Source organism: Crocodylus porosus, unplaced genomic scaffold (genome assembly GCF_001723895.1).
Source record: "Crocodylus porosus isolate Cpor-Errol unplaced genomic scaffold, CroPor_comp1, whole genome shotgun sequence".
NCBI lineage: Eukaryota > Metazoa > Chordata > Crocodylia > Crocodylidae > Crocodylus > Crocodylus porosus.
In genome coordinates, this window is record NW_017728947.1 from 83721708 (window position 1) to 83748545 (window position 26838).

The window sequence follows — 26838 nt, forward strand, 5'->3', positions numbered from 1 at the left end:
AACCCTGTTTGTTTGTCCCACAGTATCTTGCCCCCTTGATGCTCCAGTGGAAGTGGCCTTCCACCTTCCTGCATTTGGAAATAAGCTTGTTGGCACTGTCACCAGCAGCCCTGTCCTCCTCCAGGGCTTCCCTGAGAATGAGGTGTCACACAGCAGATGTCAACAAAGTTGCATCATGCACCACCTTGACCATATTGTCAGTGACCATGAACCTGTGGGTGGGCTCGTACTGCCTGATGAGCCACCCCTGCACCAAGAAGTTCATGGCCCCCATGATTTTGGCTGTGGTGTGGGACTCATCCATTACCTCAGCTTGAAGGAAAGCCCACCGACAACCTGACCAGTTGTATTCATGCCTTGCAAGGGAAAGGTAGGCATGATCTCCACCCTGGCTGCTCCAGATGCCTGAGGTGAAGTGTAAAGCCATCTGTGGACTGGCCTTGTGCAGCTCCTTCCTCAAGTACTCCCTGCATGTCTCATACAGGTAGGGCACCACCATGCTGCTGAAAGTGGTACATGTGGGCACTTGATATGGTGGGGCCATGAGCACCATATACTGCCTGAACCCTGGATGCTGAAATAAGGAGAAGGGCTGGCCATCCACAGCAAGCATCTCCCCAATGCTCTGGGTGATCTTGCTCAACTTTGCAACATGCCCCCACTTTCTGTCGGTCTTTCCCCCACTGTTCCAGGGTGGTCTGCCTCTGCTTTGGGGGGATGGTGGCTTTGGAGTGAGAGGGGAACTTTTGGGGCATGCTCCCACTGGTGCCAGGCTGAGTAGGAGCAAGGGCAAAGGGATGGTGCCTGTGGAGATGCATCAACATCCCAGTGGTGCTCATGTGTTTTGTTCCCTTGCCCTGGCTGATTTTGCCTCAGCATTGCAGGCAGATAGCATATGTGGGATCATCTGCCAGCTCAAAATGATCCCAGACCACACTACCCACTTGCTTCTGGGGTGCGGGTGCATGTGTGGATGCTGCCCTTTCCCCCTCCTCAGCAGGCAAAGGAGCAGCAACAGGAGGAGCGGGTTCAGCTGAGCTGCTTGCCTCTGCAACCTCTACCTCAACCTCCTCTGAAGGAGACCTGGCTGTAGGGGAAACTTGAGGGGTGTGGAGTACAAACTCAGATGATTCACTTTCCTTCCCCAGAATTTCCCTTGTTATGGTACTCTGATACAGATCCAGCCTGAGCTCTTCCTCTAGCACTGTAAGGCTCAGCATGAGAAGTGAAATGGGCGTGGAGGAGACTGTCATGCTGGTGCTGTTTGTCGTCATGGTGGCTGTGGTGAGGGGGGTGGTTATGGCTGGTACTCTTGGAGGGGATGCAGATTCAGGCAGTGGCACTGCTCTCCTTTCGTTGTTGCCAGTAGAACCAGAAGGCTCACGCCTGCTGGTTTTAGGAAAGAGGCTGTGTCTCATTTTGGGGGCGGGGGTGAACTTACAGCTCTCCCTCTATCCCCTCTTCTGCCCCTCCCTGAAGGCTTGTCAGCTGCCTTTCCAGCTTGCTTCATATTGCATTTCATAGTGTGTTTGGTGTGCTGGAAAATCTGTGTTTTCTTCTGTAATGTAATATGTATTTATGTAATATATGTAGATAATTTTATGTATGTTTTTATGTAATGTATATGTGTATTTATGTATTTTTCTAATAAATAAAATATATAAATGTATGTATGTGTTCCTGTATAAATTCTATATTATAACATGCAATATACGCTGTGCTTCTCTGCACAGTGAATGGAATGCACACTGTGAAAGAAAGAGTTTTCTGGGGGAAAAGAATCAAAATAGACTAACAAAAACAAAAAGAGGATTTTGGGGAAAGAATAAATTGAAAGGAATGAATATAATAATGAAGGGTATTAGAAAAGGAAAAGGTATTAGAGGATCCCACTTGCTAGTAACAGGCTAGCAAATAGGAAGTGACAGCCTTTCTCTGATGCTGCTGAGCTGCTGGAAGACACAGCTCAGTAAATAACCACAAGGCACAGAAAAAAGCTCAGTTCAAATAATGCTTTTTATGCTGTTTGCCTGGCCGTCCCCCAGGGTGCTGGAATTGGAAGAGACCTCAGAGAAGGATCACAGTCACTGGTCAGCTAGACATGTCAATATCAGAGCAGTCACTCCCCGCTCAAGCTACTCCCTCTCCTTAGTTTCTCTTTAGCTGCAAGCAGGCCCAGCTTTGAAACTTGAAACATTTCAAAACTTTTGTTTCATTTCAAGTGACCTCGTTTTGTTTTGAAGTTGTTTCAAAACCTTTTGTTTTGTTTTGATTTCACTGTTTCAAGCTCAAAACAAGTTGAAACACTGTTGAAATGAAACACCCATCAAAATTTTGCATGGCCATAATAAATGTTCTGTCTCTTACAATTTTCAAGCTATTCGCATTTAAACCGTCTTACAGAGAGACACACACACAGACAGATGGGCTAATCCCTTTATATATATAGAATACCACGAGTCAAGAATTATTTTAGCTTTGCTTACCTTCCTCATTCCTACTTTGTGTGTTACATTTCCTTATTGCTTCATTTCAGATCAGGCAATGAGCTCACTAAGACAAAGACTGTTTCTTTCTCTACATCTGTCTGGCACCCACCAAAAAAAATTCCAATTTTCCTTTTAGGGATGAAATAAATAATAATAAAAACAAAAGGTTTATTCATCAGGGAGCAAGATGAATTATTTAGGGTGGCCCCATAGACATAACAAGCAGTAATGAGATGAAATTGAGAAAAGGAAAATATATTCTGAATATCAGGAAACAATTTCTATAATTGAGATCTACAGGACTGTAGAACAATTTCCCAAGAGATGGAATAGAATAGTGTAAAACTCATTTGAGTTATTTCTAGTTGGACTAGAGCAGATGACCTAATATTTCTAATTTCTGTGATTCAGTGAAGGTGTGTTACTTAGCCCATCAAAATAAGGATAATCATTCTATATTTATTCAACATTTTCCTTCACAAGGGCCTTACCAAACTGATAAACAGGAATTACTTCATCTATCAATGAAATGTGGCAGCAGTATAACAGCAAGTAGTAGCTCTATGCAATGTTAGGCCAGGAAGTGAAGAATATCTTACAAGTGTGTCTGTAGAATGATGACCTGTTATGACTCAGTTTGGAATCTGGCCAAGATACCGTGGCTATTAGCCCTAATTCTGGATATTATTGTTAAATTCTATTCTTACAGACAGTGCCCATTCTTAGAAAGAAGGTCATAAAGGTAAGATATCAAGGTTATGCCACAGTTGAATGGTGTCATAGTGACAACCTAACAATATATTGGAATACTGACTCACGGTTCATAATTTCTGAATCTCCAAAAGCATTTCTTAAGCGATCCTTGGGTACCATATGCCCAATTACAGATCCATACCTGCTTTGTTAGGTTGATGAGATCTGACAGAATGACAGTACAAGATGGAATGACTGCACATCATATCCAATAATAATAGGATTCAGAGAAAATAAAAACATGATGTGCAGTTTACATTTAGTATGAAACTCTCAGGTCTGTGTACATGTTTGAATTTTAAGCAAGTTAATTTCCATTTATATGTTACATACAGACATTACAATTTTACTGGCATAAGTGATCAGAAATTGGTCTATACCCATAACAGAACAAAAGTTCGGTGCACAGGCTGGTTCAGAAATCATGGAACCTGATCTAAGATTGTTCCCCCCAACCAAAGGGTGAATATGTGTTCTAGTCACTACAAATCTAAACTATATGCTTATAGAAAACTGTGTAACTTAGATTAATTTCTCCTTGGTCTTTTTGAATGTCTGTACCTATCCATACAGTGTTAGCAAGGGAGTTACAAGGATGAAAGAAGAGGGGGGGAAAAGGTCTCTTTACCTGGGACTCAGAGACCACATCTAGACATGCAGGGGTGTGCACTTCAATTAGCACAAATTGCCACTGTGCACATCCCTGCATGTGCACTTCACTGACAAGGTTCCCAGGCAAGATTCCCTTGCTGGCCCCAGGAGTCACTGGTGCTGGTTCTCAGCAGTCTTACCTGGTGGCCTGGAGCAGCAGGGGCATAGGCTGGGCAGCACAAAGGCCTGGCCAGCAGCCTGAGCATTGCTCTGGATGGCCCAGCCTCTTTATGTGCCAATGCACATTTGTTGCATGTGCATTGCACCACTTTTTGTGCAGGGTTTTTTTGGTTTGTTTTTGGGGGTTTTTTTGTTTTGTTTTTGGGGGGGTTGCTACCAGGATTTCCTGGTAGCAAATTTTGGCCCCAAATTGCAAACAGGAATTTTACTTTAGACATGAATTTTATGAGCATTTGCTACAGGACAATCAATTAATTTTTTTGTAGTTAAGAAACAAGTCAAAGCTAAGAGCTGGCATGCCTTGAGTCTGTAAAAGTTGAGAAGACCTGGCCTTGATCTTTCTCTTAAAAAGAGATGCTTCATCAAGAAGGTTCAAAGAACTTAGTGAACCTTGGAACATAAATGGTTGATATATTAATGCACCTTACTTTTACTCTAATATGCTCATTTCTACTCTCTGTCATTTTGTACATCTTTTGAAACCACAGAGAGGCATTTGTAGGATGTAGTAATGGCATGACAATGGACTGCATAGAGACTTTCTCTGGATCCAGTTTTAGGTGCATAGCCCCACACCTAATCCTTCCAAAATATATAGGACTAATTTTAAATAGTTGTCATTTGGCTTACCAAAAATGGCTGGACTTCAGTGAGGATTTGTATAAAAAATCAGGGAGGACATTCAGAGAAGAATGAAAAGAATGGGCAATGGCATAAGAAAATTCGCATATATGAAGAGAGATTGAAAAGAGTGGGGGGTGTTTATAAAGACACAGCAGATGTGTCTACTTGAGACACTACTGCTCAGTTGTTATTGTGCATTTTTTAATACTTTTTAGTACATTTTAGTACATTTTTTAGCAAGTACTGAATAAATGTTCAGTAACTGGAGTTACTGCACAGTAGTAAAAGCAAATATTTTATCATACAGTATGCAATTAGACTTTAGAACTGATTGTCCAAATAAACTGTTGAGATCAGGAATTTAGCAAAATTCAAAGGTGAAACTGATATTTAAATGGTAATAAAATATAATATTTTCTCACATGCTCAAATAAGGCAAGCATCTTTTTTGGGGAAGGCAAAATGAAGAAACCGGAATTTTTCCAGTCATTGCCAGAAACTGACTGCAAACAGCAGCTCACTTTTCCTCAGCCAGTTCACTGGCTGCTTTAGGGAAAAGCTATAGAATTAAACCTTTTGGCAGCAGCTGAGAGAAGGCTAACACTGAACTCCACCCTGTTGCTTGCTGGTCCAGTGAGAATCATCAGCCATTGTAACACAGTGGGCATATCTACATCAGATGCTTTACTTTACTGTAGACTAATCTACCGCACAGTAAAGCATCACTGTCTACACATGTGTGGCATTTACTCTAAAGTAAATTAGGCTTATGCACAGTTATCTAGTACTTGTAAATACAGGTACTAAAACAACTTTGCAGTACTTACTGCCAGTAAAGCTCATGTAGACACTGACTGGGAGCAAATTTTCTCCTAGTCAGCCATACCAACAGTGGACAGGGGAGTTCTCTGTCCTTGGCCCTGGCCCTGGTGCTGCTGAGATCTTGGTTCCCCAAGAACTGGGAGCTGATCAGTGCTGGGACAGGGCTGCTCTCTGCCCCACCACCCCCATCCCAGCATTGCACTGCTCCCAGCTCCCCACCTGCTGGCAGCTGTATGTCCCAATGTGAATGGAGATGGATGGGCTCTACCAGATTCAGTAGCTGCTGTTTCCCAGCACTGTGCACATCAGGATCCCTCCTAATGTGCATAGGACCAAAAGATATCTGCTGCTGCAGCTGGAAGAGCTCTCCTGGCACCATGCCCATGAGGACCATCCCTTGCCAGTCCCTGGGCTAGCAGCCCCTTGAGCTCCCTATGGCTGCCACAGTGGGGATGAGCAGGGCAGGAGCAGCTCTGTACTGGGCTGCTTCCATTGGGAGTAGATTTTCTACCAACTGGGTACACGTGTAGATGTGCTCCTAGGAAAGGCTTACTGAGCATCCTATATAACATTAATAGCACATGGAGATGCTCCCAATATCTCCATGTTTCTATTCTTCCATGCTTCTAGTCTGGTAGTAAAATCTACTTCCTCACTTTAGATATGAAACCCAGTTTTGGAGGGTTAATTTTTTGGAAAAGTGGGTACGTGTTAGGGCTGTGTGAAGCTTCTGTCACTGATTCGATTTGCAGGAAATTCAGCCCGATTCAGTGGCCAAATCTCCAAATCTGAAATGAATCAGGAGACCCATTAATCTCTCCAAATCAAATTGGAAGCCTCCAAATTAATTCAGAGAGATTCAGAGAGATTTGATGATTAGGCCATAGACACAGCTTTATATGTTTTTTCTATGTACCTCAAAGTACCAGGTGCAGTTTCTGAATGCTGAGATGGTGAGGTGGATGGAGCATCCCATGGGAGTGCAGGGGGAAGGGAGGTCCCCTGCATGCTCAGTGGTGGACCCAGAAGTGGACTAGAAGTACTTCCAGTCTACTCTGGGTCTGCTGTGGAGCGTGCAGGAGACCAGGCCCCCAGCCCAGTGACTGGTGCCTTCCAGATCTATGGGGCCATCCAGGTTCCCCCTATGGTTGATCGTCAAGCCAGAAGAGCACAGGGGGGTGCCCACCATGTTCCGGTGGATTGCTTCATCTGCCCCACCATCACGGTATTCATGAACCACACCTGGTACCTCAAGGTATGTAGAATAACCATATAAAGCTGTGTCTATGGCTGAATAGCTGATTCTCCAAACGATAATCAAATCTTAAGATTTGGCCGAATCGAATTGGGACAGTGATCCGAATCAACTAATCAAATCACTGTGCCCCAAACTGGGCCAAATCTGAATTGAATACTACCCACATCACACACCCCTTGTATGTGGTATACAAGTAAACATGGCATACAAAGTTAATATAATGTAGTGAGATACAGTTTCTTACTTTCACAAATACAAAGAAAGATTTAATTTTTTCCTGTCAAATGCCAAAACAACCTAAGATTTTTTTTGTTCCTACTTCAGAAAAAAAACAAGGCGAGCCTTGTTTCGTAATAGCTCATGGTCCAGTGTTTGGGCTGCTTATCTGGGTTAAATCCTCTCTTGTGTCTGTGAGTTTAACTCTGGTCCAATAAAACCAATCTGGTAGTGAAGTACTTGGACTCCTTCTGGAGGTCTTCTGTTCCCAGCGTTGCAACAGGAACATGAAGCAATATCTCATTTATGTACTATAACTATCAGACTAAGGAGTCACTTTTTCTCATTTTATAGTTTTGAGCAGAAATCCAGCCTGAACCAAATAAGCCTTCCCCATTTAATTCCATTTTTTTTCATGAACATCTACTATTTTGATGAATCAACTCATAAAAAAGTTTCATCAAAAATTTCCAGATAATCTGTCACGGATCTTTGAGAACTCCTGAAGCTCTGATGTAGTGCCCGAAGACTGGAAGAAGGCCAATGTCATGCCTATCTTTGAGAAAGGGATGAAAATGGATCTGCCACACTATAGGCCCATCAGCCTGACTTCTATCCTGGGGAAGATCTTAGAAAAGTTTATTAAGGAGGCCATCCTTGATGGACTAGACGACACCAACATCCTGAGGGATAGCCAGCATGGGTTTGTTGCGGGTAGGTCTTACTTGACCAATCTCATTTCCTTTTATAACCAGGTGACCTATCACCTGGACAAGGGAGATGAGATTGATGTCATATATCTTGACTTCAAAAAAGCCTTCAATTTGGTATCCCATGATCACCTCTTGGTGAAACTGGACAATCGTGGCCTTGGGTCCACCATGATCCGCTGGCTGGGAAATTGACTCTGTTGTCAGACCCAGAGGGTGATAACTGATGGAAGTCAATTGTCAGTTTGTCAATAACACCAAACTTTGGAGCAAAGCATCCACACCTGAAGACAGGAGGGTGGGGTGATCCAGGCTGACCTGGACAAGCTCAGCAAATGGGCAGCTGAGAACCTGATGGTGTTTAACACTGAAAAATGCAAGGTTCTCCACCTTGGGAGGAAAAACCTGCAGCATCCTTATAGGCTTGGCAGTACTACGTTGGCTAGCACTACGGAAGAAAGAGACTTGTGGGTCATCATTGACCACAAGATGAGCATGACCCTTCAATACGATGCTGCAGCTAGTAAAGTGAGCAAAATGCTAGCTTGCATCATAGATGCTTCTCAAGCAAATCCCAGGACGTCCTTCTCCTCTTGTACTGAGCCTTGGTGAGGCCGCAGCTGGAGTACTGCGTCCAGTTTTGGGCTCCACAATTCAAAAAGGATGTGGAGAAGCTTGAGAGAGTCCAGAGAAGAGCCACACACGTGATCAGGAGCCAGGAAAACAGACCTTATGATGAGAGGCTGAGATCTATGAGGCTTTTTAGCCTGGAAAAGCACAGGCTCAGGGGTGATCTGATGGCCACCTATCGGGGTGACCACCAGGATCTGGGGGAACATTTGTTCACCAGAGCGCCCCAAGGGATGATGAATTCGAGCAGTTATAAACTACTGCAAGGCCATTTCAGGATGGGCATAAGGAAGAATTTATTTACTCTCTGAGCCCCCAAGGTCTGGAATAACCTGTCATCAGAGGTGGTTCAAGCACCTACACTGAACACCTTCAAGAGTGAATTGGATATTGCTGGGATCCTTTGGCCCCATCTGACTTCCTGCCCTTTGGGCAGGGGGCTGGACTCGATGATCTTCCGAGGTCCCTTTGAGCCCTAATTTCTATGAAATCTATGGAATCTATGAAATCTTTTGTAAATGAAGAGAGCAATTTTTTGAGGACTTATTGAATCTCTTGTTTTAATTCTTAAGCCAGTCTAACTAATAAAGGAAGGATATATTGTTATATCCTGTAGGAAGAATGATGTAGATGTAGGAAGAAGGACTACCTTTTCTGTGTATTGTTACACCTTTTCTTAATCATTTCATAATGTTAACAAAAGACAATGCACCGTATAATAAGGATTATGGGTTTGGTCCTGTATGGGAACTCCTAAATTCCATTTACTCTTTTCCTTTTCACTTTATTAAATTGTTCTATTCTTTTTACTCAATGTCTCCTTGTTTGCCCTCTAGCTACTAATCACTAAGTAATTTCAGGGGTTTGCTTTATTTGATATTTCATCTTTTCTATGTTTGTTATATTGTGTTCAATCAGATTCCTTTTCCCATTTAATACCTCAGTCATTAGAATCTATGTAGTTCTGTCTGCATTTTATATTGAAATTTCATCCTAATTTTGTTCAAGCTCAATTAGTTTATTGACATTCTTTCAGAGCTGAACATTTGCTGTGTGAAGGGTGCTGAATGGATGATTATTTATGACTACTATTTTCACTAGCTAGGATGCTATTGGTTCTGTGCCTCGTATTCCACAGACAAAAGTTGAAGGTGCAGCGGTTTTGTCCTACTTCTAATCCATATTTCTTCTTTATGTTTCTTATATGATAAGAAACAGGATTAATTAACTCTGCACAACGGAATCTTAGTAGACAAATTTCAGTTACAGGATATATAGCATTTTCTTACATCGACTTGCTCTTGTAGAAAGCCTATAACTTACACCATCTCCTGAAATACATCCCTTGGGAGTTTCCTAATATTCCTTGGGAGTTTCCTAATCACATGCTGTCCCATTTTAATCTTATTAGCTCTCTGAAATCTTGAAGGATCACTACACAACATCAGTCCTAAAATGAAACAATATCTCTGGAGCCTTTTCCAGGCTCACAGGTTACCCATGCAGTATGGCAACACATAATGCATTGTGAACCTTACCAAAATGTAAATATTATTTTTATAATAAATTGCTTCTCAGCTAGATCCATGAATCTCAACTACATGGGTTCAGTTCATTTACATTTTCAATAAAATTATATTAGGTATAATTAAGAAGGCTCTATGAGTTCACACACATAAAAAATCAAACTAAATATGATGCACTGGGGTGCTGAGGTATGAATTCTCATTGCCTTACGTAATTAACCCATCTTACCCATTTTACTTAAATCTGTAAGGTCAGATTTATTTAAAATCTAACCCAAATTTAATGTGGGGGATACACTATTTAACTTCAGTTAATTCCTTCTGACATACTGTCTTTTTTACGAAAAGTGAATCCCACCAAATCCATAGAAGTATCACTTACCTTTCAGTTGCTGGGACAACACTCAAGGACTCCAAATGAGAATGCAGTTCCATTAGACCAACAAAGGCAGACAGTTCTCAGTGATTAGAATATCACAAGTAGTACACAATGCTGAAGCTCCTTCGTAGCTGTGAGCACACTGAACTTTTCCTCTGTGCTATCAAATTCAGGGTCTAGGTCCTTGTCTTCATTGGACCGGATCTAAGGGTAGCTTTACTGGTTTAAAGTATTCTAAAACCACTTAAAACAGGAACATCCACTTAAAACAGGAACATCCACTCATTAAATTACACTTAGTACCCTCTAAGCCAGTGGTCTCCAACCTTTGAATGCACATACCCCAGGAGGGCATGGGGGATGTGTGCTTGGGATCTGTGCATGGGAGAGAGGGCTGCTCCTGCAGGCTGAGGCCAGGGCTCTTGGGCCCCACTGCACTCAGATCAGGCAGCAGTGGCACTAGAAGGGGGGGCTGGGGGTAGCTATGATGAATTTTCAGGTAGCTGCAACCTCCCCACCCTGCCCCTGTAGCCTCGCTCCCAGCACCACCACCTCTGCCTGCCACAAGCGCAGTCTGGTCCAAACCACCTGCTGGCAGCTCACCCTGCCTCACATGCAGATCAGAGGCACATGCCCTTATGCCATCCTGGGGTGCATGCCCCTCATGCCTCCCAGATAAGCTGTTTGTGGCTCCATCCTCTGCCAGCACCAACCCCAGCCCCAACCCCAACTGTGCAGTGCCTGCCCCAGCCCCACTCCCTTCCTCACTGCTACTTGTGTCCCTCCCCACTCCTGCTGCAGCTTCCTGTGCTACCCCATGTTTGGGGGGACCCATGACCCCCCAATCTGTGTGGAGGGTGAAGGTGGCTGCTGCTGTGCACTGGGCTATGCACTCTGAGCCCTGCTGCAGCTGGCCTGGGAGTGGCCCAATGCCATATGCACCCTGCTGCTGGGCTGAGCCATGCCACCTGCCCACCCAGCAGTGGGACACACATGGCATCATGCTGCTCCTGGGACAGCTGCAGCAGGGCTCAGGGCACAAAGCACAGTGGCAGTGGCAGCCACCTCCACATCACACATAGATGGGAGGGATGTCCCCCCCTGGGCCTCCACAGGGGTGCACACAGTGGTGGGAGCCCCCATGCCCCTGGACAAGCCACCTGGGCATGATCCTCTCATCACCCAGCCTGACCAGGGCCCCACTCACCTTAGCCCCTCCTCCTGCCTGTGCCACATTCTGTCCCTCACTGCACAGGCCTCAATCTGGCCCCCGCCCCTTCCCTCCCCCAGAAATTGTCCTACTGGGTGGGGGGGGATGCATGTGCACTCAACCCCCTCCAGCCTCAGATCAAAGGGTTTTTTAATGCCTAGCACAGCAAGACCATGGAACTCAGGGAGGTATGCTCTTGCTGCATGTAACCTCCATTGCTCTTCTCTGAGGGATAGAGCGTCTGGCCCCTGCTTGCCAAGACATTAAATGGCAAGTCACAGATGTGTAGGTCAGAGATGGTATTAAGACTTAACTTGTAACAGCTCTGAAACTGTTCTAACTTCAACATTGCCTAACATTCCACAAATTTAGAATGGTTTAAAGATAACCTGTAACAGCACTCTAACATATTGAAAAGGTGAATTAAGACTCTGGGATTAAAACTGTGATCAATGACCCTCATCTCTCAGCAAAATGGAATGTTCCATCCATCAGAAGAATAAAGAAGAGATAGCTTTTCTGGGGAAGGAGGCCTTGTCCTTGACTGTGGAACAAACTCCCATAAGAGCTTAAGAACATCATGAACTTACCACCTTCTTCAAGTATAAGGCATGCTCCTTTGACCTGTTACTCTATTATAAACACCTAGTAGTATACACAGTTAAAAAAAAGAAATGGAGGAAGACAATTTGAAATTACCATAGCAAACCTGTTTGTTGTACAGAAATCCATCCCTCACCAGGGTGAGAATGAACCATATGCAGCATATGTGACAGACATCACTTAGTACACTACTTCTCATTCATATGAGAACATGTTCAGGTTCTAATGTGAGGAGGGTGGTAGAAGATCCTTTGTGGAATCTGAGAGTATTTGGGATACATGCAATCATAATTATCAGAGATAGTTTTTCTGCCTCCATTTTCACACTGCTTGATTTATGCATATTTGAAAGTGATATTGAAATTTACAGTGTTTTTGGCCCCTTTCTTTCATTTTTTTTTCTTTTTTAAGGAACTAGTAGGTATCCTCTATCTGTCCTGAAAAGTCAAAGAACTCACTTCCATTGTGTAGCATACAATAAATTTTATCCTAAAAGAAGTTTCAAAGCAAGCTTAAAGCTATTATTGTAAATATTTTATTAAAAAAGCATTTTCCAAGTAGGACAATCATTCATTATAAAGAGCCTTGAGCATATGTAAGAATTTAATGCTCTATTCCAATTATCCCAAAGTGGAGAGCCACACAGTTAAGTGTAAGGATAACCTGATATTTTATAGAACAGATATACGCGTCACTCTTCATAGGAACAACCCAAGAAAAAGCTGTATGTTTTTGATTCTCAAAGCTAGAAAGAGATACTGTTTGAAATTTTTAAGTGTGAGTAGCATTTGACTAACTCTGGTCTTAAAAAATCATTGACTGTTTTACCATTGGCTTCAGTGTGAGCAGAGTAAGGCCAAAACTGGGTGCATCTACATGTGCAATATGGGCGGAGAAATAAACTCTAGCACAGTTTTCACCAGAGTTTTTTATTCCTGGGCACAGTGTTTACATGTGCATCTAGGACCGCAGCATGTTGAGCCAGGATGGAGCAGCCCTGGGCTGGCAGGGAGCCCAGGGAGTCAGCTTGCCAGCCTGAGGATGTTTAGCCTTGACTCAGTATGCTGCAGAGGGGATGGTTGAGTCACAAGAGTGATAAAGTGTGGGGCTAGACAGTAAGCATCCCACACACCATAGCGCCCTTGTGCCCCAGCCAGCCCTGATCACCATCTACATGTGCATTTCACTACATATAAATACTCAGCTGTATAATAGTACTTGTCTCAGATAGTACTATCCTACAGCAGAGTTAATTAATTTACTGCGCTCTAATACAGGTACATGTGTAGATGGTGATGCTTTACTGCCAAGCTAGTTAGTCAGCTCCACCCTAAAGCACATGTGTAGACGTACCTACTGAATGCTTTCAAAAATCCCACGAAGATTTTTTTTTTCCCTTTAAAGAATTTTTTCTGTGCATATACAGGAATTCTATCGAAACAAGATTTCCACTTTGTATCTACATAATACTTTTAATCTGAGGACTGGAAGGTACTTTACAGATGCTTTTTAAGGCTGAGAAGTACAATAAATGAGATTCTAGAACTCACCATTCATCATCTGAGGCACTTGAAGTAGCCATAGTATTTTCTTATACTTACAAGTGGAGATATTGTGTTATAACAATCATTGCAAGATTACAAACTCTTTTTATAGGGTACTATGTTTCTGTTATCCACTGTGTCATTGCCAACTTGAGCTGTTCTGACTGGTCTTCTTCTATACAATGGGTACCCATCAACATTTCCAAGTGTCTCCTTGGTAAACTCCCTTGGATATTTCTTCAGACATTGATGATTTTCCATGCATGATGCATTTGGATTCAATCCTCCACATAGTCCCCAAAGCATACATTTTGCCACAATGATCTCTGCTCAATAGACAATGCATTATTGTATAACTGAATATTTGTTTTAAAGTTCTGGTAATGCTTGTTGTTCCAATTCATCATCAAATCATGCAAATACTCTGGAAATGCTCTTCCTGGAGGCAGAATCACTTTACCCTTATGACAACAACTCCAGAATTGGCCATCTGATTGTCTTTCAGCTTAGAAGTTCAAAAAGTTACAAAATTGGCACATCGCATTCATCAATCCACAACTATGTTCGTCAATCTCTACTTGAGTGAATCTGTTATTGCCTCCTCTTTCAGCCTGTCTTCTGTTGGCTCTGCAAACCCTTTACCTTTCCATTGCATCTCTTCTACAACGACCTCTTTGCTCATTTGTTTAATTGTGTCTTACTCTTGCCGTTCTTTCTCCATTCAACTGCCATCTATTTTCTGCTTCACCTTGGTAAGGGTGTAATAGGTTAAAGTTAAAGTAAGGGTATTAAGGGACAATTTTTTGCTCAGATAATGAGAGTACACCATAACTAATTGAAATCAATCACTAGAAGTCTAGAAAAGTGAGCGCAGATATGTTTTTTTGAGCACAACAGACAGAATGACAAAGATACAAATGAAGCAAATTATTATAGAGGATTGGCCCTCCCTTCCCAAGATAGATAAATAGATAGATACCCTTGACAAAATTATAAATGGGCTTGAAGCAAACCCAGAGATGTACGTATACCCCAAATTTAGGGACAGTTCAGAATTTGGAAAAGGATGGGGAAATGTACTTCAGAATGAGCTATGGTAATTCGAGACTCTAGACTGAAACAGCTTATACTATGTGGTACTCCATGTTGATTCATGAACATAACCCAGAAATTTAGATTCCAATTCCTCTGCTCTATCTATTAGATAAATAAACACCGTATTTCTATAACATTTATGATCCAGATGATTCAACTCTATTCTGTTCAGGGATAATAGAAAGGATTTCCCAGTTAAAATCTCTGTCATACTTACCGGATATACTGTAAATGCATATTATGGCTGCCTACATAATGTATTTCATTTTCATGTGGTAAAGTCTCCAAGCGTAAATATTTTGGAATTCACTAGGTATTATGTTGTACAGCTTGGTGGGAAACCACCAGACAGCACACAGGAAAAGGATGTAACATCTTCAGGAGTAACTGCCACTTCACTGTAACTACAGAATGAAGTAGCCAGATAACATGATCAGCAGGTGAAAGATGTCTTGTCAAACTATGGGAGATGTATATGATTAAAAAATGCAACTGTGCGAAAGAAGATACCAACCGGAATACACTGGAGGCCAAATCCTATTTCTCTTTACAAGCCTAAGTGGCACATGACTGCAGTTTTTGGCAGCTGTACACAGTTTGGGATTCTGTTTCTCCCTGCAGTGAAAAATGAGAAGCCTGTGTACATATCTGCCAGAATTAGAACTGAGAAGGGCACACCCAGGTTTTGCCCCAGTAGCATACAGGCTCAGGCACATCCACAAGGAAAATGGGACCCAGGGTTTAGGCCCACTTCCCTCAACAAGGTTTGCAACTCTTTTCTCTTTTTCAGAAAAGTACTCTAACCTCCAGATCACAGCCTAGACCCCCTCTCCAGCCCTCTTCTTGAAGCTGGTCAACTGCAACTTGAATTTGATATTACTGGATAAAATTGATAAACATAGTGGGAAAGTTTCTATCTCACTGGAAACAGGTGTCTCCATTAGAACTTAGGATTTGAACCCTTTCAGGGAATGTCCATATCACTGAATCATGCACTGTGATTTCTGCCTCTTGGTTCCCTAGGAGGCTAGCTCTAAGTGGGCTGGAGGAATCCCGAAGTGAGGCCTAGCCCCTGGTCTGGTGGCTATAGCATTTTGTGGGAAAGCAGGAGATGCAGATTCAAACCCCTTCTGTATGAATTGGGACTAGAAAACAGGTCTCCTCTTCTTTGGGCATGTAACTAAATACTAGACTAATAGGTGGGAGGACCCTTCTTTTGTTTATGACACTCCTAGTTGTGCTTTGGTTCAACTAAAATTTCAGGACCTACTGGGCCTTACATGCTTACCTGCACAATTCTACTTTTCCACTCAGCTACTTGGCTCCCTACTGAGCATGTCACCCTGGGCAGAGCAAAAGGCCATCTAGTTCGGTATTCTATCTCCAACTGGATATATAAAATACTGAATATATAAAAAATTTAAAAAGGACATGGATGGAGTGACCCTTATTCTCCTCCAAGTTGCCAGCAATCACTGGTTTAAGGATGTCTTGACCCTGAGGTTCTCTGGATGCCATCTTTAACAGCCCCAACTGAGTTATAATTCAGAAATTGTGTCTAATCCCCCAACGAATCCAGTTATGTATTGGTCTCTATAAAGTTATCTGGTGACGCAATAATAAATTAATTAAGCATGTGTCAACAAGTACTTCCTTTTGTTTGTTTTAAATCTGAGACCTGAAAATTTCATCAAATGCCCTTAGTTACCCTAGTTTTTGTATTCTTAGGTGTAAAGTATAATTGTTCCCTAGTCGCTTTTTACAACCTGACATGATTTTATAGATCTTTCTAAAATCTCCTACAGACATTGCTCTTTCAAGTTGATAATTCCTAGACTTTCCAGGCTTTGCTTTTATGCAAGGTGTTCACATACCTATGATCATTTTTGTAGCCCTTCTCTCTGTCTTTTCAAGTAATATGACATCCTTCTTGAGATGGGGTGACCAGAACTGCACACAGTGCTCAAGTTTCAGCATTTCTCTCCTTATTTTTTTTCTTTTCTAGACTAAATAAACCAAGCTCTTCTAGCTTTTTATCCTTGTCATATTTTCTAAGCTTCTTTTGATCTTTTTGCTCTGTTCTGGAGTCCCTCCAATGCGTGTGCCTATTTCTTGAAGTGCAGTGCATAAGCAACCAAGTATGAACCCTATGCACCAGCTGAGGCCTAAGCATAGGTGGCGGGAGAATATATTATTGTGGGGGAGGGGCAAGTAAAACTTAAAAGCTACTTCTGCTGTGCTGCTTTTTGGTGCAAGGGGCAAAGTATAGGGGGTGTTGCAGGGCAGTGTGGGGTGCACCCACCTGACCACCACCACTTTTCCCACAGGGCTATTGCAGGGCCAGTGTGCGCTGGTGCTGCATGCAGAAGCAGAGGAGTGCATCATGGGGGTGCAGTGCTGTGGCAGCGGTGCACAGAGGTGGTGCTGGAGCAGTGGAGCTGCACAGAGCTGAGCACGTATGAGGCCCCAGTTTGGCTGCACACTGAGCAGCACCAGGCAGGGTGGGACAGTGATGCCATGATGCTGCTGCTGTTGCTGGCCACCGCTAAATTACTTTGGGGGGCTAAGCCCCGTTAGCCCCAGGCTTCCACTGCCTATGGGCCTAAGTAGAACTGAGCGGGGTGGGAAAATTACTTCCTCTATATTACATAAGACACTCCTGTTAATATATCCAAGAATGATTTTTGCTTTCTCCTTCAACCCCTCGCTTTTTTTTTCATAATAGCATGAGACCTACAGCAGTTTCTGACCTACAGCAGTATCCAGCAATGTCCAAACCTTTTCTGCAATACTACTGCTTAGACAGTTATTCAGTTTTTTGCACCTGATTTTTCCATTTCAAATGTCCTACTTTGCAAATATGTTTATTGCATTTCATCTTCTTGAACTCGGAACAATTGATCAATTTGTCAAAATTAGTTGAATTCTCATCCTACCCTCTAAAAATGCCTGATACCCAACCTGGTATAATGCTAAGCTTTAAAAATACATTCTCTATTGCATCATCCACACCATTAATGGCAATTCTGAATAATGATGGACTCAGAGAAGACTCTGGTGAGACCCAACTTGATATGTTCTCATAGTTCGACAGCGTACTATTGATAATTCTTTTTCAGCTTGTCCCAAAAGTATTCCAAGATAAATTTAATCAGACTTTGATGACTTGAATACAACATAAGTTATCTTAAAAGTTCTTTAACTATTCTTATTCCTATTCTGGCTTGTTTTTCTATACTTCTGTATTAATGTTAATTGTATAAAGCAGGGGTCAGCAATGATCTTGGGCAGAGTGCTGAAAATACCCACAACCTTGACTTGTAAGATATTGCTGTACCTGAAGTGGATGGTGGGGGAGCCATGAGGTGCCTGATCCTTGTTGATCCCTGGCACCTTCCCTGACATCTGCCCTGAGTCGCCTTCAAGTGCCACACTCTGGCACCCGTGGTGGGGGTTGCCTACCCCTGGTATAAAGCATTTGGTCACTTACCTTCTTTGAGAAGACATATGCAGAAAAGCACTGAATATCTCAAGGTCTACAACATTATACATTATATTCTTATCTTCTCTAAGTGGACCAGTACTTTTTTTAAAACTTGCTCTCACTTTTAATGTGTTTTAAAACATTGCCTTATTACCTTTTATTTTCTGTGTTATGGAATACTTTGCTTGTTACCTTTTCCAATTTTGCCCATACCTGCTCATATGCACATATCTAGCCATATGGCCTCATCTCCTATTTTATATAATTCTTTTTTTAAGTTATTTTTCAGGCCATTAAATGGCTCCTGACACAATCATATTCATCATATTTCCCATCTTTCTTTTAGATTATGTAGAATTAAAAATTAAATAAAAAGCCCTTTTAAAATGGAAAATGGAAACATTCCATTTCAAAGTGGTTAAATGACATATTTAGAATGTTCTTGTTAGGGTGACAATATTTGGATCTTGGGGATCACTGGATTTGCAGCTGAATACAAGGCTTTAACCTGTGGCCTAGCAAAAGCTGCTAACCACAAGGCAGATAGCTAAACCAGCCATTTGCTTATGCTAAGTAACCATCTTAACTGTGTTAACAATTTTCTGAAAAAAAAGCAGCAAGTGCCATATTTTCACGCATATAGCCTGCACCCGTGTATAACCTGTGCCCATGTATAACCCGCGGAAAATTGTGTTTTCATAAAATGCTCCGTGTATTCCCCGCACCCCAAGACATGGGCACAAGCGCGGGGTCTGTTTGGCTAGCTGGCTTTGCAAAGGAGGGGAGGGATGAGGAACTGCGAGCCCTGCTCCCCACTGCCGCACTCTGCTGAGCACGGCCACCAGAGCCGGAGCCGGAGCCGGAGCTGAAGCTGGAGCCTACAGCCACGGATGGGCAGGGATAGGCTATGCTGTTCTAAAGACTCGGCATAGCCTGCACCTTTGTGTAGCCCACACCCACCCATCAAGTTTGTAAAACGTGTAGAGCCCATGGACTATATGGGCAAAAATACAGTAAGTCTGTGTGAGTCTGCGTGCTGTAAATGAGGTGAAGTTTTAGGAACGTGGAAGATGGTACAACATGAGACAGAAAAACAGATTGGAATGTGGAAAAACAACATGTAATTGGTAACAAAATCCAAGATGAACATATATAAAGAGGTGAATGCTGATTGGTAATGAAGCCCCGAAACTCTGCCCACTGACTAAAACAAGGGAGTTCATGGCCTTAGACATGTGGTCCTAGCAAAAAGACATGTAAATGAGTAAAATGCATAGGCAAACAGTAAACAGAGGTGAAGCTTAAGATGGAAGGAGAAAGGGGTGGAACATAGGAGGAGCAAGGGTGGAATGAATGGTAATGAGCATAAACCAAAGTGTATAAATGTGGGAAAAAAACTGTTGTTAAGTGCAGGTCCCCTGGTTCATGGGCTGTGTGTCTGTGAGGGACCTTTGTCCGAAGCTGTCTCCATTCTGAATAAAGCTGTTGCAAGCAATGTGTACTGGTGTTTGCTCCCTGCTTGCTCTGGCTAATGAGTAACAGGATCCATGAGCAATTGGATCCTTGTCTCCCTAGTCGTTGGGTGCCACATGGAGTCGGGGTCTAACAGTTCTATTCCATTTCTTTCCCTAAATGAAATTTCATTGAATTTGACATGTCCTCCCAAAATGTTTAACTTGTGCTAAACCAGCATTTTCCAATGCAAAACCTATCCAGCAGAATATGTCAGACCAATTCTAGTTGCCTTTTATAAAGAAGAGAGGTCAAAACAGCTTAGTCTGCCTTGCTCTTCAGCATTTCTCCTACACTTTGTGGAAATAACTAACAGTGTAGGAAGCACTGAATGCTGGAGTCAGTCTGACTGGAAGACAGATAGTTGTAAAGACAGGAGGGAGGAGAGGGAACATTTTTTAAGATGGTGATATAGCTGAGTGGGTGGTTCTGAAGTAAGAGCAAGTACCATATGGAGAGCTTGCAGCTTGTGTGACTGGGCCTCAGTGTTTTCTTTGGGACAGAAAACTGAAAATTGTAGCGAACAAAAGACCTGGATAAAATCCAAATTTAGCAGAGAATTTGAAGGATGTTCTTTTCTTTTCTTTTTTCTTTCTTTCTTTTTAACATTATATCTTAAATATGGGGGTTAGAGGATTTAATTAATTAATTAATTTAAATATTTGATGTTTCAGAGAAGCTTCAGGTCTGCAGAAAACATTTTTTATTTATTGAACACTGGAGGGTGTTTAAATATTTTACAGTTCCAAGTGCCTAACCAACCAAATAAAATCACTTTTTTTACATCCATATGGGTGAATGGAATTAGTAGTCATGGCTAAAAGTCTGCATTTTTAAAGCTGTCAAGAAGGATTTAGCATCCTCTTGGCTCTGAGAAAAGTTCACATGGGTGTTGTTATGAAGTGGATTTCTTTTTTATCTAATAAACTTCTGAAAGAGCTTCAAGAAAAACTTGAACAGGACTTGGCTGAAGTTTTATTTCCTGAGAACTAGCCCAGAAGAACTTATTTCTGCATAAGAATGAGCAATAATGGCCTAAAATTCTCTTACCACTCATGTGCACTTGCTGTTTTTCTCCACCTTCCATCTATGGCACTGAGAGCTAGTAGTCCATTTAGAGGATATAAATGTCATTTATTCAGTGAAGGGCAGGAAATGAATATTCCTGCTTTCAGAACTGCCACTGTGCACTCCAGTAACCACATAAGAGAGCCATCCTCTTCCTCCATTTAATAATGGCTAATGATAGGTTTTTGCCAGGCTATAATCTCGGGACTCACTTTTGATAAACTAAGCACAAACCTGCCCAGCCACAGTGCAGCGTACTGCACATGCTCAGTAACAGTGAGGATGCTTGCACATGTGGAATAGTCTGGCAACCTGTGAATAAGTGCAAAAGCAGCAGTTACGTGGCTGGGTACATACCATTTGGGCACATAAAGTAAAAAAGGATTCTGCCCTGAATCCCTTCACATTCAGAAAAGATCGGGTATCTTTACACGTGCTCCATGATGGGGGTGCTTTAATTAGAGTGGCTCTCAGGAGCTGTTCTAATTAAAGCACTGGCAGTGTTGTTGCACTAAGACTTTGATTATTAATTAAAGCAAAATCTCCAATTGAAGGCATGGGTGGGAGCATGTCCCTCAGAGCATTCACTGATCTAATCACAGTGGCACTCTGGGGTGACTGGGGAAAATCTGCACAAATAAATAACTGAAACCTGAATTAGAACTGAAACAAATTAAACGGTTTATTGAACAACTTTATAACTACAAAAACCACAATAACAAGCTAAATACCATATATCCTAACAGACTAAGGTACTACATACAATATATACACAAATATAAAAATGGATGGTTCTGATCACACACACCTACTAACACGACTACCACTGGGGAATCTGAGAACTACCATTATGACAGATAAAATAAATAGAAACACAAGGACAAGTACAAGTGATATAAAAATGACAAGACTCATGGTTATACAAACATACATGGCTACACCCACAATCCCCACACCCTGGAATTGGGTCTACGTACCACAAGGCCTGGCAGCTGCTCAAATTAGGCAGGTAATGTGTAAGAGCCAACTGACTTCAGTGCCTTATCAGATCCCTGGTTGCCTCACTGGTCAGCTCACTGGTTGCCTCACAGCACACCTCCATATCTATGACCCACGCTATGGAAGGATGACAGCCTGACTGGCCAGGTCCGATGCAGCTCCTTGCAAAGCTCTGCTGTCTCCCAATACCAGACTCAAAACTAACAGCTCACACTAAAACATCTCAAACTCACCAAACCAAGCCCACAATCCACAAACCACGCAACCCACAGATGATTCCTCACACACTCACTACTTATAGCATCCTTCTGGAGGATGCCAGAGAATTACCTTCCACTCGCGCATACGCACAGTCACATTCTTGCACCTCCCAATGTGACAGACATGCACACTCAGTCACACCATTCAGAAAAGCAGGTGCTCTACCACCTACTCCCTTCACTAGGCATGCATCCATGTCCTACTTTCATACAGGGATCACTCAGAGGTGAATATATGCATATGTTACATCGCACTCGTTCACAGCATGTGGATGCATCCACTTAGAATAAACAAACAGCATAACTTAACATATCCACTCAGCAAAACAAGGCAGCGGATATTGAATCTTAGCTACCATTCTGTTGTATGCAGTGTCCCACACTTCAAAAGGATGGCAGGGGGGCTTTAACTAATGTTCATTCGATAAGCTTTAGTTACAGTGTCCCCACCACCATTTTGAAGCATGGGGATGCTGAATACACGTGATAACAAGGCTGCTGGAATATTCTAATCAATCAAGGCTGCTCTGACACATGCAAATTAGCACATGTTGGAGCAGGTTTGGGCATGTGTACAGGTGCCCACCATGGCTATTTTCCATGATTGGGTACACCCTGAAGCATCACTTTTTCTTAAAAGGAGGAAGCCAGTGGTCCGCTACTGTGGTTTGATGAGGTGGGCCAGGATGTTCACCTATAAATTTAAAATAATGCCCCATATTCTCTCTAAAAGCACAGCCTGAAGACAGCAGAATGGGGAGTTAAGGATAAGTTTTCTCACTACATAATGTGGCTCCTAGTAAGCAGTAGGAGAGACAAGAATCCAGTTCAAAGCGAAGAGCAATTCCAGGGGCTTTTATAGGGATGAATAGATAAGATCTATCATTCTAAAAACCATTTTTGTCGCCCACACTGTTTATCAAAAGAACCAAAGACATTTGGTTCATTAAACACTTTCAAAGAAAGCTAAATTAAGCAGTGTCTCACATCATTAATAACATTTTAAGACTTCCCCTGTGGCAGGTTTTATTTTACTTTCTCATTGTGAATAGAAATGTGTATAATCATTGAATACGTGATGAAACTAATGGTAATATTGTTAATACTGTGTAATATACTTGTCTGGGATTTTATGGACAGGAATGAAAGAATCTTGTGCTGTTATATAGCTGAGAGAAATGTCTATGGCTTGGTTAGCTTATTCATTATTAGTACATCCTCCACATAAGGCAAACTCAGATGATGATGCAGCATTATCAATAGTACGGACTCAAAAACCATGATCCCACAAAAAGCACATTTTACTTAAAAATCATAAGATTTTTAAATCACAGTAATCTGTTATGCTTTTTATGTCTGTGTTTTATGAGTTTTTTATGCACAACAGTGGTTTTGAATCATTAATAGAGCCTTTCCAACTTCTGTATACTTAAAGACACAAAACCAGAGACTCTCAATTAATCACATGCCCTCAGGAGCTGAGTCTTCAAGGAAAAACATTCCAGCAAATTACAAGGCTCATGATAAAATCACAAGAGTCGTCAATCCTTTGGTACTGCTGATCATTCCTCCGAATAAGGAGAAATGCTAGGCTTGGTTCTGATCAATTTCCCATTATTGTCATACAAGCAGTATTCTTTAAAATACATTGGCCTGGGCCACTGGCACAGGACACCAAATGCCTGACATTTCAATTTCCTTCTTCCCTTTTCACCCATGCCACCCCCTGACATTTTGACATGGTTTTCTTCTCCTTCACATTCAGCAGTATGAAATCAGGAGTACCTCCACTGAACTTCCTGTAGATATAACTGACATTAGGTAGGGATGATCATTTATTTCTAATGCTATGGATTGCTGGCACATTATAAATAAAAATGTTAACTGTTATCTATGTATGCAAATAATCTTTATTTACCTTCTTAATCAATCAAACCTTTTATCTCTTTGATGAATTAATTTCATAGTTCTTTTTATAGCGGAAATTCCTTGTCTAAAAGTATCAAGAGCATGACATGACCTCAGTTAGGTGGATGTCAGGATAGGACAGCTCTGTTGGTTGCTTTTATGCCTGTGGGAAAGCGATACATTGGCTCAGTTCTCACAACAGGATCTGTGCTTGTCCCATTAAGAATCCATTGGTACAATAGTTGGATGCTGCTTGCACTTCTAGAAGTGTTACCCTTAGGATAAGATGTTCTGTGGAGTTACTAGTATGGCTTCCGGCTTTTCAGAAGATGAAGGAATGACTGAACACACTGAAAAAACTAAATTGTTTGTCTCTGCCTCCAAATATGCCTAGCAAAGCAAGTTCCAACCACACAATACTTGAGTGAGCGAGTAACTCAAAACAAGTAATTTATTGAATGATTTTCATTTGAAAAAAGAATGTCTATAATTTATTCATTATTTAAAATTATTCATTAATTGTTCTTCCTTTGTGAATTGTTCTTCTTTTGTAAACAGGGTTTGTGAAAATTCATTGGGAGTATTCACAATTCATAGTGTCACATGTCTCAGGGTTCTAAGTAGTGCAGTATGAATTGTAAATTTTACAATTAGATATAAATCAGTGTTTACTTTGGATGACTATTTGGGCATTCAGACTGAAAGGTCAGTTAGGCTGACCACTTGCATTCCTAAAACTTGCTCAGTGAATGTCATGGAAAGAGAATAGTGAACTGCAGTGAATCAAAAATTTGTTTCAGATTGGAGTCAGCACTCAAAAACAATTCCTCTTCTCTCTCTTTTCCAGATGCACACACAATTAGTTCAGACGAGTTATTACTGAGCTGATCCATTTGCCCTCATGGCAACTGAACTGGCAATATCTGACTTGTCACTGTCAAGTATTCTGATATAGCTTGAAAGATCCAGATTGTCTGTAAAGTTCCAAGGTATCCAGACCAGGGACTCAGTTCCAGTTCATCTGAGAGATGCATACTAACCACAAAATTCAGATTTAGTTTTAAAATTTTCCTGAATGCAAAGCTGTTCAGAACAAAGGCCCTCATCTAGGACCTATCTCTAATAACATGGGTATGAAAATCACAAATTGTAGATATGACTGATTATTCAAACAGCTTGATACAAGTTACAGTTCAATGGCCAAGGGGCATATTTCAATCTCTATCCTCCATCATAATTCAATCACTGTTCAAATTACTGACAATAGTTTTGTTGACATGGATGCCTGTTAATTTGGAAGAAAATCAACATGGCTTCTGCTTTTGGGATATTTGCACATTTTATATGAGAAAGTCATTAGCTTAAAAAGACAGAAATAACCTGGATGGCAGTGACCAAAACCCAGAACCCAAGGGATTATATATATTCCTAAAATACAGAATTATGCTTGTTCTTCCTTTGTTTCTTTGTTTCCTGTGACCTTTGCAGTCCTGGCTGCTCAGTGGCTGAGCTTCAAAAGACAGGTGTCCTCTGGGCAGCCTGGAGGGAAAGATAAGTGGGATCAAGAGGATAGGCTAAAGAAATGAATTCTGGCCTGTAAGGGAGGGAAGCTTGGGTTCTGCTTCTGAAGAAAAAAACCCAATTGGAACAGGAACCAGAACCCTCTTCCTTCCAAGGCAGTATCATCTTACTGCCATCCTCCTGGCCCCATGTATCTTCCCTTTCCAGCCTCACTGAGCCAGTATCAAGGGCTGGAGACCTCTTTGAGCAACGCCTAGCTAATGGCCTGGTGACTATAGCATTTTGCTAGAACTAAGGTCCACAACCTGAGTCTCTTGCGCTTTGGACATGTGCCGTAATTGCTATGCTTTGGGGCTAAATGGTATGAAAGGCTAGATTTGCTGGTGTCAAAAATTTGCTTGTCATATTTTTTTCTCTGTTTAAAGTTTCAGGATGTATCTAGTGCATGCATAAATGATCCTATTTCACTCCTAAGCCTATATAACCACAGTGCAGTCTTCAGAGCATGCTCGGAAGGAAAACACAGGTTAAGCATAGCTATGCTGGTGCAAATAGAATCCAGACTATAAGTGCCAAAACTCACCGTTACACAGAGATGTGTGTGCCACTTAGCTATGTGAAAGGTAAAATAGGATTTAGAATTAACCTTTAAACTTGGAGGAGGATTATAGACACACTCCAATTTCTAGGCACCTCTCTGTTCAGCATCTAGCACTCCTAATCACCTTTGAGAAACAATGAGATGTCTGCTTTAACTCTTTAAAAGCGCCTAACCACTTAATGCTTGCAGTCTAGATCCCACAACTGGAGTAAGCTATGGACCTAACCCAGATGGCCATTTTAACTCAGACAAGCACCATGTTTATAAAAACTGGGATTAACTTAATGTTTTACCCTACTCCCCTGCCCATTACTACCTAAAAGTTCCAAGCGGATCTTCAAAGAGGTCAAATCTATTACTGGAGATTGTACAACTCCCAGTTATTAAGACGGGAGGAAATCCACATACAAAGGTCATCAGAGCTCAAGTGTGTAGGCTGCTTTTGCCTGGGATCAATGAAACACTCAGCCTTGGTTCCAGTTTTATTAAAATAATGGAGTTGTACCATGAATAGGAGCATTTATTTAGCACCCACTACCATGGCATTTGACTACAAGATTTAAACTGTGGTATTCACAATTTCAGTGAAAGAGACCAATCATAATTCTATGCTTTGAAACTTTACCAGTAAGTTAAAATTTAAGCAGGTAGGAAGGATAAAGGAGGCAACAGCATGTATTTTATAACTCTTTTTAACAGTGGCTCCATTCATGCTTAGTCCTAATTCCAGAAGGAGAATTTTGGCAAGACATGTTCCCAATACCATAGGAGTATTACCAACAGCATTTTCATGTT

At 41.8% G+C, this 26838-nt stretch overlaps 1 long non-coding RNA gene across 1 annotated transcript; it reads left to right on the forward strand.

Annotated features, from left to right (window-relative positions):
• Positions 1-1150: 1150 nt before the first annotated feature.
• LOC109320976 lies at positions 1151-26489 on the forward strand. The gene is made up of 3 exons (XR_002103909.1): positions 1151-1262; positions 11095-11113; positions 26479-26489. It is a non-coding gene; the product is annotated as an uncharacterized LOC109320976 (long non-coding RNA).
• Positions 26490-26838: the final 349 nt, after the last annotated feature.